The sequence below is a fragment of the Ochotona princeps genome, chromosome 12, assembly GCF_030435755.1.
Source record: "Ochotona princeps isolate mOchPri1 chromosome 12, mOchPri1.hap1, whole genome shotgun sequence".
Lineage (NCBI taxonomy): Eukaryota > Metazoa > Chordata > Mammalia > Lagomorpha > Ochotonidae > Ochotona > Ochotona princeps.
The window spans coordinates 36,282,799-36,297,752 of record NC_080843.1 but is presented as its reverse complement, the minus strand read 5'-3'; the positions used below and the strand labels follow the sequence as shown (position 1 = coordinate 36,297,752).

At 37.5% G+C, this 14,954-nt stretch overlaps 1 protein-coding gene across 2 annotated transcripts in view; it reads left to right on the top strand.

The window, feature by feature from the left end:
- TDRD3 (tudor domain containing 3) overlaps positions 1-1,809 on the top strand; it is a 131,244-nt gene extending 129,435 nt beyond the window's left edge. For both annotated transcript variants that reach the window (XM_058670669.1, XM_004577438.2), the window contains one exon: positions 1,553-1,809. The gene's annotated coding sequence lies outside the window, so the exon portion shown is untranslated. The remainder of the gene's footprint in view (positions 1-1,552) is intronic.
- Positions 1,810-14,954: the final 13,145 nt, after the last annotated feature.

Here is a 14,954-nt window from a genome sequence, read left to right as displayed (position 1 = left end):
ACAACAATAATCAGATAAATTGAGGCATCTTATGTCGGTAAACAAAGGCCTGATTTCTTAATATGTTTAAGGAAGGAAATGCTTTTACTATCCTTGTTAACATTTTTGTGTATGGTTTTGAACATATTTAAAAATAGTCTTTCCATTTCAACTTTTGATATATTTCATGCTAAAAAGTATTTTGGGCTTATATTTTTTTCAGTGTCCTCACTTCTCAAAATTATTGAGAATGGTTTTGGAAATTGTTCTCAATTCCTCACTTCTGCTTATTTTTCTAATGCTGTTACACATTGTACTTCCCTTTTGCTAAGCAACTGCTCAGTTTTTCACAGCAGTTTTGGCGACTGAGGGCCTGGATCATGAGTAGTCTGAATTGAGATGTACTTAAGGGAGACTTACTTAATTTCATACTTAGTTGAAGGAAGAAAAAGGATGAATTATCTCATTAATAATTTTCTGTCAATTATATGTTAAAAATAATCTTTAATATATCGAATAAATTGTTATTAAAATTATTTCACTTTCTACTTTGAGCTTCATTTTTTGTTCATTTTTTTGGTGAATGGTCTTCATACTGTTACATATTAGCCAGAAATCTTGAAAGCAGTAGCTCAGCATAGATTGATATGTTAATTATGATGACTTTGTTTATTTTCAAAGACCAAATTTGTAATACCATTGAAAAATATGTCTTTAATTTTTTTGTTGTTTGTTTTCAAATCTGGTCTGGTACAATGTATTTCAAGTGTAAGGCAAATAATCACTAGCAAAACAACTGGTCAGAACCCTGTGATGCTAACAGAACAGGAATCATGTAAGGATAATAGTACTCAAAGGTCTTTATTTTCTAAACAGGAGATTGTTTATTTTGCAAGACTTATGAGATGTTTATATACAGCCAAGGGAACTCTTCCAGTCCCTGTTTATTCACTCTTTCCTGCCTGAAGCTAAATTAGGACAGAAGCAAAGAAATCTTCTTTTACCATTAATATTACCTCTTACTGTTGAAACCACGGAAGTGGTTTCACACAGAGTGGTACATAATGAAAGTGGAGAAGGGGCAGAAGAAGGTGACAGACAAAAATAAATTGATTGTGGACTAACACAGTTCAGAGACACTCCTAGAGAACATGGGAATGGATAGAATGAAGATGGAAGTAGCTTCCTCTACTATAAATTACTCAATCCAGAAATCTTCAGCTTGCTGGTAGTAACTAACAATGGTAAATATGTACTTTAGCAGTTTATGAATGAAGGATTTTTTTAATTTGACCTTTTTCTTTGCACATTGCTTTTTTAAAATTTTACCTCTTTTTATTATTATATGACATATTTCCATAGGCCCTGGGATTTCCCTTATCCCCTCCTAAACATATTACTTTTTAATGTTGACAAACTAAACAATTGTGTCCACATTATTATACTTGATAGCTGCTCATATTTATACATAGAGTTTACATTTATGGATGAGTTTTGGCAAAAGTGTATCTTGAAAAAGTGTTTTAAAAATTAATCTGAGGATCCCATTTGATTTTCTTTCTTTTATAAACAGAGTCTTTGCGAAGAAAGGAGCCGTTGCCTGACCCATCCCAATCAGCCTGTTGACAGATTTCCATTTCCCTACAAACTAAGGTGGAATCGTGGTGGATATTATTATCTGAAGAAAGAAAAACACAGATTTTAAGGGGTAAAAGACTCAGCCTACACAAGGAGTGGGAAAAAGTACTGAGTATAAATAAAGCAAATAAAAACCTTTTACATATGCTAGGAAGTTTTTCTTCTGCCCTCAATAAAACCACTGCAGCATTATATGCATTGTTTTACTGTATTATTTGCCCTAGGTTCTTTCTTGTACATCTAGTGTTAAACCCATACTAAGAGCCTTCTACAAAATAAGTTACAGCCTACTGAAGCTTTGCCCTATAATTACAGAAATAAACTGACTTTCACAGACTGCCACATTTATTGCCAAAACAACTCAAAATCAATAGCAGTTGTTAGGTAATAGCTGATAAATATAACTGAAAAGGTTTGTCTATTTTTTTGTTTTTCTTTTTTGTATGTAGTTTTTATAGGACTCAACTTTTTCCAGTGTAATTAAATACTTTTTAAAATGCAGGACCACCTCTCATAAAATGTACAGTGTAACTTCCAGGATCCATTTGGTTATAACTAATAAAAAACTCAGGGGACCAGTGTGGTGGCTCAACAGGTTACTCCTCCTCCTGCAAGTGCCGTCATCCCACATAGGTGCCTGTTCAAGTCCTGGTTGCTCCACTTGTGATCCAGCTCCCGGCTGATGACCTGACACAGCAGCAGAGGATGGCTCAAGTCCCTGAGCCTGTGTGGGAGACCTAGAGGAGGATTCTGGCTTTGAATCAGCTTCGTGCCAGCTATTACAGCCATTTGGGGAATGAACCAACAGATGGAAGATCTTTCTCACTCTCTTCTTTCTGTAAATCTTCCTTTCCAAAAATAAATAAATCTTGTGATTTTTGTTTGGGTTTTTTGAAAAAAAAAAAAAAAAAGGAAAGACTGCCACTAGCTGAACCAATAATAAAGGGAATTACTTACTGATTTACCTGCCAGGAATGCAGGCAGCTTCAGGATTAATGCAGTCTTTGGTGACTGAACTCTCAGAGATGCCATGAAAGACCCTGATTCTTTGCATCTCTCACTTCTGCTTTCTCTGCGCTCAGCTTGTACTGCAAGCTGTACTGGGTGAAAGCAAGATGCCTTCAAGCAACTTCTGGAACTCTGACTCCAGTACCATTACTAGAAAAGAAAAAGTTTTTTTTTTTTCTTTAGGCCACACTCACCTGTGTTGAACTACCTTTTCCTTTTAGATTCCAGTAGCTCCAGCAGGATCTGTCAATTATTTGGGGCCTGATCCAAGTGCCTGAGCCTCAACAGTGAGTTGATCAATGGGACAGATTGGAGACAGGTGGAAGAAATGTATCTTACAAGATCCATACCATGAGAAAAGAGTGCTGCTTAATAGTGACAGTGTGTAGTACAGTGAACCAATTGAGCTACAAACTCTAAATGTAATACCCAGAGACCTGCTTCTGATAGTCTCAGCTTTATGAAGCGATAAATGAGCAATTAAAAAGAAAAAAGAAATGAGAAGAAGGAAGGATGAGGGGAAGAAAAGACAATACTATGGCCAAAATAATAAGGAAAATACTTTCTTTGAAGGAGAGGGTCTTAGATATTCTCTCAGTGATTATGCATGCTAATTCTTGACTTTCTTTGTTTATTGATGCACAGTTCATAATAGATGCAACTAACGGTGTTTTCCATTTCATTTGTTTTTACCTTCACTGCATTGTAGTCAACTAAGAAATAATTGTGGTTGTGGGCACTGGTATTTTTAAGAGATACACAAATGATTGAAATTGGTGACCTAGACTGAGAGTCCAGAGAAAGGCACATGATAGTTTTGAAGAGTTTGACAATTAATTGTAAGGGACAAGCCCAAAGAACTATACTGAGGTCGGAAGCTCTTCAAACAGTACTTACTCTCTGCACTTGCTTGAAGGGGTTAATGATACCTGATACTGCATTAAGCTTATAGTATATTATCAACAGCATTAGTCATTATTATTATTGAACAGTCCCTAACACTAGTTCCATATGGGAATGATTGATCTGTGATTTTACCAGAAAACAAGAAAAGCTTCAAATGAACAGCAGGTGAGGCCACCTTATCTGTACTGCTGATTGCTCTGATAGAACAAAATGCACCAGGCTAAATACATGAAGAAATAAGTTCTACTGCAGTCCTCTATTAGCTATTTAGGCAGAAACAGGCCTGAATGTGTGGATGGAATGTGAAAAAAACAAAATAATTACCACTATTTTCCAAGGCTTTTGTAATGTGCAGCACTTTGCCAGATATTTTCCATTCCTTGTCCCACTCAGTCCTCACAAAGCTCTAAGGGGCATGCATTACCATCTCCATTGTACAGCTATGGCTGCTCATGTCCTCCAGAAATGTTAAGTCACATGCCACCTCTCCTATCCACACAGTGAAGGTGTCAGAGCTGGGAGTGATAGACCCCTAAAGAAGACCCCCAAAACCCTACAATCCAGGACACAACAGCAGGGAAGATATTCTCTTTTCCTCTCCTATTTTTTTGCTTCGGTTTGGTTTGGTTTGATGACGGGTGTGTTCTGCTCTGGTAAGTAGCAGTTCAGGTTTGTTTTAGGTTTGTCCTGGCCATGAAGTAGGGTCTTGGTCGTTGTTTCCTCTTCCTCGTTCTCTGACAAGTGGGTCTGTCTCCTGGCCTCCTCCGGCCTTCTTCTCCTTTCCTCTCCTTCTCTTTCTCTTCCTTACATCAAATCTTTGCTTTTCTATACTTAAATTTATTTTTATACCTAAAGCTCTTTTTCTTCTTTTGAAAAAATCGTTTTATTACTGTCCACAAGCTCATGTTTTTCTGTAATTATTTTCTGTATTATTTATTGAGCTGTGCTCTAGGCATTGTGTTGTAAATAACACCAACATAATCTCGAATTTCAAAGGCCTCATGATCAAGCTCCTTTTACCAACTTAGTGTCTACATAATATCCTTTTATGTTCCTGTTATTTCTTTATTACAAACAGTATGTCTTTAATGTGTTTTTCCTGATGCTTATCTTCGCTGAATTGTTAAAAAAAAATGTCTGTTTTAGTTCTGATGTTTTAGGCTCTGTGTCTTTAAACATGTTTTAAATTTTAAAACATTTCTCACATCCAGGACATTGATTTCTAGAGAAACTCCTGTAGGTATGAGGAGAACTTAAGGCCAAGGTCCTAAACTTCTGCAAAGAAGGGTTGGCACTAAGATACTCTAGAAACAATGAGACTAATAAGGAAAACCAAGAGTTAAAGGCCCTCAGAAATGCCTACATATCTCTCTCAAAGCAGATGACCAGTTTTTATCTGTTTGCTGTATTGCTCTCCCTCTCTTGTTCTCTTTTTTTGCTCTCCCTCATTTCCCTTTTTCTGTCCTTCCCTCCCTCTATCCCAAGTTTCTTCTTAATTTTTTCAATTCTTGCTTCGCAGGACTAAGATGTTGGGAAACTATCTTTGTCTCTTTGAATAATAAGCTTGTAACTTACTTGCCCTTGGAGGTTTAGACAATAATGACAACACCCCCATCTTCATGCGTTTGTCTCCCCATTCTCTACAGGGACAACTCCCATGGGCCTTTCCTTAGGGCTATTAACTTAGATTTCATGAATAGCCCAGTACTTGTTGAGCTGAATGCAAGGAATAAACATGGGAGAAACTAGAGGGAAAACATGAGTGAAGTGGTAAGACGCTGTCATGGCAGTTAGGCAAAGTGGCCATGGTCTTGCCAGTCGTATCTCCTGATTGGCATGCCTGGGAAACCCAGCTAGTCCATGAGTGAGTTAGAGGATCAGAGCATGTCTTGAGGAACCTCTGCTAGTCCCTCTGGAGATACTGTATAGTTAAGCTGCATTGCAAAAGTAAAAAAATAATAATAAAAAGTCTCTAGCATATATCATTTTTCCTATCTCCTGTTCCAGTAATAACTTTATGCAAAACAGTAGTTAAAATATTCATTATGTAACAATATGTTTGCAGAAAGAGAAAGACAAGGCACAGATATCACAAATGATTTTATGAGTAGGAAATGAAACAATGGTAGTTCGGTATTTTTGTGAACTACCTAAGGAAAATCTTAACTTTTATGTCACATAGTTTACAAAGCTAAATACTGCTTGTTTTAAAATCAGAGGAGTAATAAGGATGACATCACAAACTTGTGGCAAAGAGATAGAATGAGTACGTTTTTGTTTTCCTCTTGGTCTTTGAGAACTCATATGTCAAACTTGACAGTAACACAGAGCCTGCTACAGAAGACTGGAGATCCTTCTGGGCTAGGAAAACAGAAAAATTGAGGCTTCTATTTGGAGAGCACAGGCTTGAAATGCTCTTGTGTATTGGGGATTTTGCTCACCATTTTCTTTGACAGAGCTTGGCAGGTGGGTGGGGGTCACCGGGTACATAATCCCAGTGGCCCAAAAGGAAGTGGAAAGCTGAATTATGCCCATCAAATGAAGGTAAGGCAATACCTGAGGAAAAAAGAGAAGATAAATCACTAGCCAAGAAGAAGGCCTCTGCTGCCCCCCTGGGATTCTCCCAACCCACCCTAACCCAGAGTGAATTGCAGAACTTTCTAAGATCTCTGTCAGGTTTTCATTCACGGGACAGAGGGTGTGGTTCTGGTCAGCTGCATGTATCTTTCTGATACCATGATAACCACTTTCTCTTTTCCTTGTTATTTTTTCCAGTGGCTTACTTTTCAAATAAGGTACAGTTGGTTGTGGTTAAGCCAACAATATAGGACAACCTCAAATTTTCTTTTTTTTTTATTGTCATGCACATTACATAATTCAGGGTAGTGAATGCTATAACTTGAAACAACTGTAATGGTTTCACACTAATATGACTCTAATGGGAATTAAGTATTCAATTCAGGGACTGCTGGTGTACCTGCTATGAGACATTTATGACAAAATGCCTGAGATAGCAGGTGTCTGTATCTCAGGGTCTAGGTGGTTTTCTTAAAAATAAGAAAGGCAATTTTGCTGAAGACTTCTGTTTGTGGTTAGGATAGAGTAATGAGATTGATTTGTTTTCCTACTGAAATAAAATGAATGGGATGTTAAACTCAGGAAACTTGATAGCAAGCCACAAGGTTGTAGGACTTTGTGATGGGAAGCAAAGTAGGTAAGTAGATATAGCCTCTAGTGGGTCTAGATGGCTGCCTGGAGAAAGTTTGAAGATGTAGATATTAATATGCAGAATCCAGGAAGAGCCTGTCTGCCTTGAGATGTAGAGATGACAGTGTAGGGAAAACAGGGTAAGTCGATTTTGCAGAACAGAATGGCAGATAAGTAGATCATAAGGACCAAAAATGGCACCTGAAACTCTGGAAATTCTTCAAGGAAACAGGAGTTCCTTCTGACCCTTGGTTAAGTAAAGTGTTCTTACATAGAACAGCTAAAACATAATCCAAAAGAGAAACAAATGTCTAAGTTGTGCTTAAACAAAAGAACTTCTGCCGATCAAAACCACTGCCTAGATAATAATAATAATAATAATAATAATAATAATAAGCTATAGGCATGGGAAAATACCTGCATAACCGATGAAGGAGTTGTATACAGAATATGTAAAGAATTATGAGAACTCAATAAGGAAACCTAATTAAAAGTGGGCAAAAGATGCAAACAGTTGACCAAGAATATGTGAAGATGGAAAATAGTGCATGAGAAGATGCTTAACATGATTACTCATTAGGCAAATGCAGTGAAAGCCATCATGAGGAGTACACCACACACCTATGACCACAGTTCAAAAGATACACCATGCCACAGATTAGTGAGGATGTAACTTGCATACACTTGGTGGGAAAGAAAGATGATAAATACTGTTGGGAAGAGTATGGCAAAGCCTTAAACAGGTTGCATATGCCTATTATATGACTTAATCACTGTACTTCTTCTGCTTTACCTTTGATTAATGAAAGTGTATGTTCATATTAAAAGTTTACTGTGGTCAGCACGATGGTCTAGCAAGCTAATACACAATATGGTGCAGGCATCACATATGGGTGTTGATTCTAGTCCCAATGCTACATTTCAGATTCAGTTCTCTGCTTATTGCCTAGGAAAGCAGTAAAAGGTGATTCAAGCCCTTGGGTACCTGTTCCCACATAGGAGGCCAGGAAAAAACTCCTGGCTCCTGGCTTCAGATCAGACCATCTTTGGCCATTGCAGCCTTTTGGAGAGTGAACCAGTGGATGGATAATCTCTGTTTTTCTCTTTCTCTCTGTAAAATCTGCCTTTCAAATAAAAAAAAAAATCTTAAATGAATATTCATAGTACCTTTATTTGTGATAGCCTCAAATTAGAAACAGCATATATATTCATTAATGTGAATGCATACCATCCATAATGTGATATATCATCCATAAATGAAATACTACCCAACAATAAAAATGAATGAACTGGGCCTGGCACAGTAGCCCAGTGGCTAAAATCCTCATCTTGTAAATGCCAGGATCCCATATGGATGCTTGTTCTAATCCCGACGGCCCTGCTTTCCATCCAGCTCCCTCCTTGTGGCCTGGGAAAACAGTCCAGGATGGCCCAAAGCCTTAGAACCCTGCACCCGTGTGGGAGACCCAGAAGAAGCTCCTGGCTCCTGGCTTCAGATTAGACTGGCTCAATTCCAGCTGTTGCTGTCATTTGGAGAGTGAATTAGTGGACAGAAGAGCTTCCTCTGTCTCTCCTTCTCTCTGCCTTTCCAATAAAAACAAATAAATCTTGTTAAGACTTAACATTTTATCAAGAATCTTTCTATCTTTATTTATGTGTTAAGCTGCTTTATAATTTTACTTTGTATGTTGCTTTTATCATTTTTGGTATTTGAGGTATAATAATAAAATATAAAAAAACCAAAAAAAACCCAAATAAATCTTTAAAAAATGAATGGGCTGCTGGTACATGCAGCAACAGAGAGAAAAATCTCAAAATTCTTACATTTAGTAAGAGAGACTAAAATTCTGGAAGTGGAGGGCACACCAGATAATTAATTAATGTGAAACTATAAAAAATGCACAATAAGGATGAGCATTTGGCACAGCAGTTAACATGCCATTTGGGACAGCTTCATCGCATATTGGAGTGCCTGGGATCTGCTTCCCGTTGGAGTTTCCTGCTAATGTGCACCCTGGGAGACTGCAGGTGATGACTCAAGTACTTGGGTCCCTGCCACACATATGTGAGACCTTGATAGAGTTTCACACTTCTAGTTTAAATCTGGCCCAGCTCTGCAAATCACACATATTTGGGAAGTGACATAAGAGATGGAAAATCTCTCTCTGCCTTTTAATAAGTAAAAGTTACCTTGAAAATGAATAACCAGTACTCAATAATTTAAAATGACAAAAGCCAAATCATGGAGTGTTTCTTGAAGGTGAGGCAAATGATTGGTTAGAGGGGTAAGTGTGAGGGTGGAATTATCAAAAACATGAGGAAACTTTCTGGGGCATGATGATGTTCATGATCTTTGCTGGAAAGATGTTTTCATGAGTGTGTATGTATGCCTGAAATGATCAGATTTAACATTTAAAGTATGTATTTTTTCTGTATAACAATTAGACCTCAATAAAATACCTTTTTAAAAAAGAGTAACAGTGAATCTAATAAGAAGGCTGTAACTTTTTTTAAATTATTTTTATTACAAAGTCAGATATACAGAGAGGAAGATCCTCTGTCTGATGATTCACTCCCCAAGTGAGCACAATGGCCGGTGCTGTGCCAATCCAAAGCCGGGAACCTGGAACCTCTTCCAGGTCTCCTATGCGGGTGCAGTGTCCCAATGCATTGGGCCACAAGCAGGGAGCTGGATGGGAAGTGGAGCTGCTGGGATTAGAACCAGGACCCATATGGGATCCCGGGGCTTTCAAGGCGAGGACTTTAGCTTCTAGGCCACGCCGCCGGGGCCTAAAAATAAATCTTTTACCGAATGTTTAAGATGAGAAATAATAAAACCCATATATAATACTTTTACAGATATGGAGTCTTTAAGTTAATGCTGTTACTCCTGAAGCTCTTGATTCTTAGAGGACAAATAAATAGTTATAGTCATTATTTTGGTTGTGTTACTACAGCTTTAACTCTTCTTGTTGCCTTACAGGTATACGTGTCTATGCACACCTAAATTTCCTGTTGTTAAATCCAGGCATCTGTTTAAGGGTTTGTTTTGTTTTTTTTTTTTTTGGTTGTTGTTTTGTTTGTTTGGTTGGTTGGTTGGTTAGGAAACATTAGCCCACCAGAGCCCTTTCTGTTTGTTTTCTTGGTTTATCGTGCAGTTTGTAAGTATTGACAAAAATAACTCTAGTACCTAATTTGCTGCTTAATAGGTACTTGTTTTAACTTCATATCCTTTGGGAAAATACAGCTCATAGATTATTAGCTTTGGTTATTTTTACCACACTCTGAATTCTTCTAAATTTTAAGTGGCATTTTTCAAGCATGAAGTAATTTCTTCCTTACCTGTTTTGCATTAGATGTATTAAACATAAAGATGCTAATGTTAAATCCTGTGTAGCAGTATTTACACAGCACTAAAACTCCTCTATTTCTTGTACTTAGGTTTTTGTTTTTAAAGATTTCTTTTATTTATTGAAAGGCAGAGTTAAAAAGAGAGAGGAGAAAGAGTGATCTTTTATCCACTGGTTTACTCCCACAAAGGGCACAATGGACTAGGTTTAGCTAGGCTAATAATGTCAGGAATTTCATCCAGATCTCCCATGTGGCTGAGAGGTCCAAGAACTTGGGTCATCTTCCAATGCTTTTCCAGTTTCATTAATAGGAAGCTGGAATAGAAGTAGAGCAGCTGGGACTAGAACTGGTACCCATATAAGATTCTAGTGTCCCAGGTGGCAGTTTGACCTGCTATACCATAACGCTAGTACCTGTACTTAGTTTTTTTTTTTTTAAGATTTATTTATTTATTGGAAAGTCAGATTTACAAAGAGAAGGAGATACACAGGAAAGATCTTCCATTGGGTGGTTCACTCCCCAAGCTGATCTGAAGCCAAGTGCCAGGAGCTTCTTCCAGGTCTCCCACATGGGTGCAGGGTCCCATGGTTTTGGGCTGTCCTCGACTGCTTTCCCAGGCCACAAGCAGGGAGCTGGATGGGAAGTGGAGCAGCCAGGATTAGAACTGGCATCCATATGGGATCCTGGCAGATGCAAGGTGCAGACTTTAGCTTCTAGGTTATTGTACCAGGCTGTACTTCAGTTTTGTACATTAAATAAGTGGCTACTTTATGATAGCCTATTGTTTTGGATTCGTAACAAGATAGAACAAAAACTCTCAGATGAATCCAGGTACAAGTGATAATGCCACGTTGAAATGGATTATATGAAAATCCATTTTTTCATGTTTTCATGGTTTCAGCCAAACAATCCCTTTTTGCATACAACTCTCAGATTCTTTGTTGGGAAGTCATTCTGTGCTCCAGTTAGTAAAGAGTCCCTAGGAATCTTAGGCTATTTGCTATTTTCTTGCTAAAGAGCAGCATAGGTAGAAATAGATCTTGAGGTTAATTTCTTCAAGGAAATAATTTGATTAATTTAGGATCAGAAAATTGTGCTGTGAGTTGCAAATAAGCTTATATAAAACTAGTGAATTTCAATAGGAATTGTTCCACTCATGTCTTATCAATACCATTGCTTGGAAGCTGATTCTTGGATCTTTCTTTGCAAATAGTTTCTGCATTAAGGTCATGCCCAGTTGCTCAGTTAGGTTTTCCTGGATTCAAGTGTATGTACTTTAATGCCAAATTGGATCCTTTACTTAAATTCTAAACACTAATAAAACTATCATACTGCCACTATAAACAATGAACAAATGAAATTACTTATTGATTCACTCAAGTGTGTGGGTAGTATAGTGGAAATGTTTTTAATTATTTATAGGTCTTCCTTTTCTTGACATTGTGTTCTGCATATGTTCAGCCACATAGACTCCTACTATATTCTTTTTGTGTTTATTGAAGAGAGAGCATAGAATTATGAATGAGCTGGGAACAAAGAAATTATTGTCTCTTGGCTTTGGGACTTGAGTTAGGCAGGGATTTTCTAAATCTTTATTTTGTCATTTAGGAAAGGTATACTGCAATACTAGCTACCTTGTAGGATTACTAGGTGAGGAAGAAAGGAACAACCTCTGCCATACACTGAACAAATGTTCTAACCTGTAAGTGATTTCACATAGCATCAACATCACACAAGATCATAGTGACTATGGTGAAACAAGAAAAATCAAAACCATTTCATTTTTTTCCCCTAGTACACATTTTGATGACCCTCTATATGATGTTTTTCCCTCCAAGGGTTTGCTGCCTAGCAGCCTGGAGCCTGCTGGGAAGAGTCAGCCAATCCAATGGCAAACCTGATCAGTCAGTTGACTGATCACCTGTTGCTTCCTGGGGCAATCATAGTAAAAACTATTTTTTGCAATTCCCTCACTCCCTCTCTGCCTGACAGCAACTTTAACATTCTATCCTATGTCCCAGCATGGGTGGCATACTTCCTCTTCCTAGAAATTATGAGTAATAAACTGTGTTTTCAGTTTATTGACCTGTTGTCATCTCCAAAATTCAGGCACACTTTGGAAAGCCTTATTTTAAAAAGTGCATCCTTGCATTTATACCTCACTAGGTGGGACACAAAGATTAGTTATTCCTCACTAGGGTATTGAAGATTTCTCTGCACACCCCTCCTAAAATTGTTCACCTAAACTGTTGACACATGTCTTGTTAGAGTTATAGAGTTAGACTACCTGAAAAACAGCCAGGTTCAGCAAAATCATGCTTCAACACTATAAACTGCTAAATACTAAAATTAAAATAGACACGAGACAGCTGAATAGTAATTTATAGCCATTTTAAGGTGTATAGAACCCGGTTGTATATAAACTAATAATTGAAATGTCAATGAAGAAGTCACAGGATGTGTGGTTCAGAACTAGCATTTTTTTAACGTATTGGTTACTCAATACCATGTCAATTAATTCCATAATGTTATAAGTTGTTACTGATGTTATGTCGGGACTTTTAATTGATTGGGATAATACTCTGCTGGCTCTACCTTCAGACCAGAGATGGTCTCCCCAAGAAACCGTTGAACTTATCTGGACAATAAGATGCTGGAATCTATGCTTGGTAAATGCTTGCAATGAAAGAATATCAACTGATCTTGAACTGTGGTAATGCAACAAGGTGGAGGAATCCACCATGGGGGGAGGTTTTGGGGAGGGGTGAAGGGAATTCCAATGCCTATAAAACTGTGTCACATAATGCAATGTAATCAATAAAAGAAAAAGTGAAGTACATATCTCAACTGATGGACACCACGTGATTCGTACATGAAATAAAATCCATACAATAAAAAATGATTTGACAATAAAAAAAGTGCATTCTTAAAAGGAGGCAATGAATGTAAAGTCCTGTAACTGAAAACATTGAAGTCTCAGTGACATTATCTTCATTGTGATCTAATTCTTTCCTTGTGATTCACGGACTTATGTGGGTCAATTCATGCTTCTCCTAGAACAGACCTGAATAAGTGAAAATCAGAATTTATTGGAAACGTTTTGTGATGTGACCTGGAAAGCAGAGGAAGCCCATTAATGATGAGAAAGAAGAAAGGACTCAATAATCACATGGAAGTAGAGGGAAGAGGCAGACAAAATCCTTGAGTTCTCACGAGTCCCTGGTTTATGCCTACATCTCAAGTCTATAGATATTTCTTTCTTTGCATTTCTTAGGATACTCCATAATCCCAATCAACCCCAACACAGTTTGCTCAAATGAGCCTAAGGCAGTAGCTTACAACTAAAAAGATTTTCTGTAGATGTATATAATTAATAAAGAATATATTAAATAGGTATGATCTTGAATAACTTACTTAAAAATTGGTAGTATTTTGTAACTACTGGAAAATTTTCTTTGATATTTGTTTTCTACTTTCTGTGTTGATCTGCTGTTGTACTTTTCTGAGTGTTTTGGGATCACACGGACTTTCTATCACTCATTTCTGCAGACTTTCATTAGGACACTTGGGTAAGAACTTGCTGTCTTTACCACAAAGAGCTGTTGCTGTTGCTGCTGCTGAAGATGAAAGATCAAAGGGGTTTTGTGTTTCTTTGTTTCCACTTATTTGTGAATTGTGTTGCCCTTAGTGGAGTTATTTAAAATCTCAAGACTTTCAATCTTTCACAATTATACTTATGTGACATTTTTTCCTAAACACTAAGACAAAAACACAACCACCATATTTTTACTCTGATATAGAAAAGAAAATCAGAATATATAAGATGCAAAAAACATAAATTTCTGCCTTTTAAATTTGTGTTTTAATGTGTTGTATTTTGTTTTCAGAACCCTGGAGCTGACAATTTATTTCATTCAATTTCTGAACAATGCTTGCCACATTCCAGAGGTTAACAAAAGCCAGTCCTCATTGTCAGACCACTCAACCAAACAAAAATATGGTTGCTTGGTTCAGAAAACATCTCATTTTATTTTATTCCCCCAAATCAAACACAGTGATAGCTGTGTTTTCAACAATTGGTTCACTCTTGGATTCTAAGATATATGAAACCTTGCCTTGTATTTGTTGTCATGATGAAATAAGATGGTTTCAGGACTCCCTGGCTGAGTTCTGTTTGGTTAACTATTCCATCTCTGTCTGTTGGGTAGGAACACCAATCACGTTCCTACCCCAGCCAGGAAGAGGATATTATTTTAACAGTCATGAGACTTAGGAATTATGCCTTTCTCCTTCTTTTTCTTTGTGTATATATTCTTCTATTTTTAAAGATTTATGTATGTATGTATGTATGTATGTATGTATGTATGTATTTTGGAAAGGCAGATTTACAGAGAGAAGGAGATATATAGAGGAAGATCTGTCCTCTGGTTCACTCCTCAAGTGGCCAAAATAATTGGAGCTGATCTGATCTGATCTGAAGCCAGGAGTCAGGAGCTTCTTCCAGGTCTCTCACACAAGTGCAGAGTCCCAAGGCTTTGGGCCATAAACAGGGAGCTGGATGGCAAGTGGAGCATCTGGCACATGAATCAGCACCCATATGGGATGTCTTATTGGACTGGGATGAGCTGCTGGCTGGTGGTAAAAATACAGCCTTCCCTTTTATGCCTTTCCATCTTTTAAATAAAATAAGAAATCACCATGAACAGCTGGGATGAAGAGAAAGAAGTGACAGAAAGGACCACGGGGAATATTCCCAGGCAGATCAGTTTTGGAAAATTAAAAATAAAATTTGGGTTCTAGAAAATGATTCCTTTAAACTGCTCATGTCTCCCAGATGTGCAGGTATCCCTTTGGAAAAACTGATG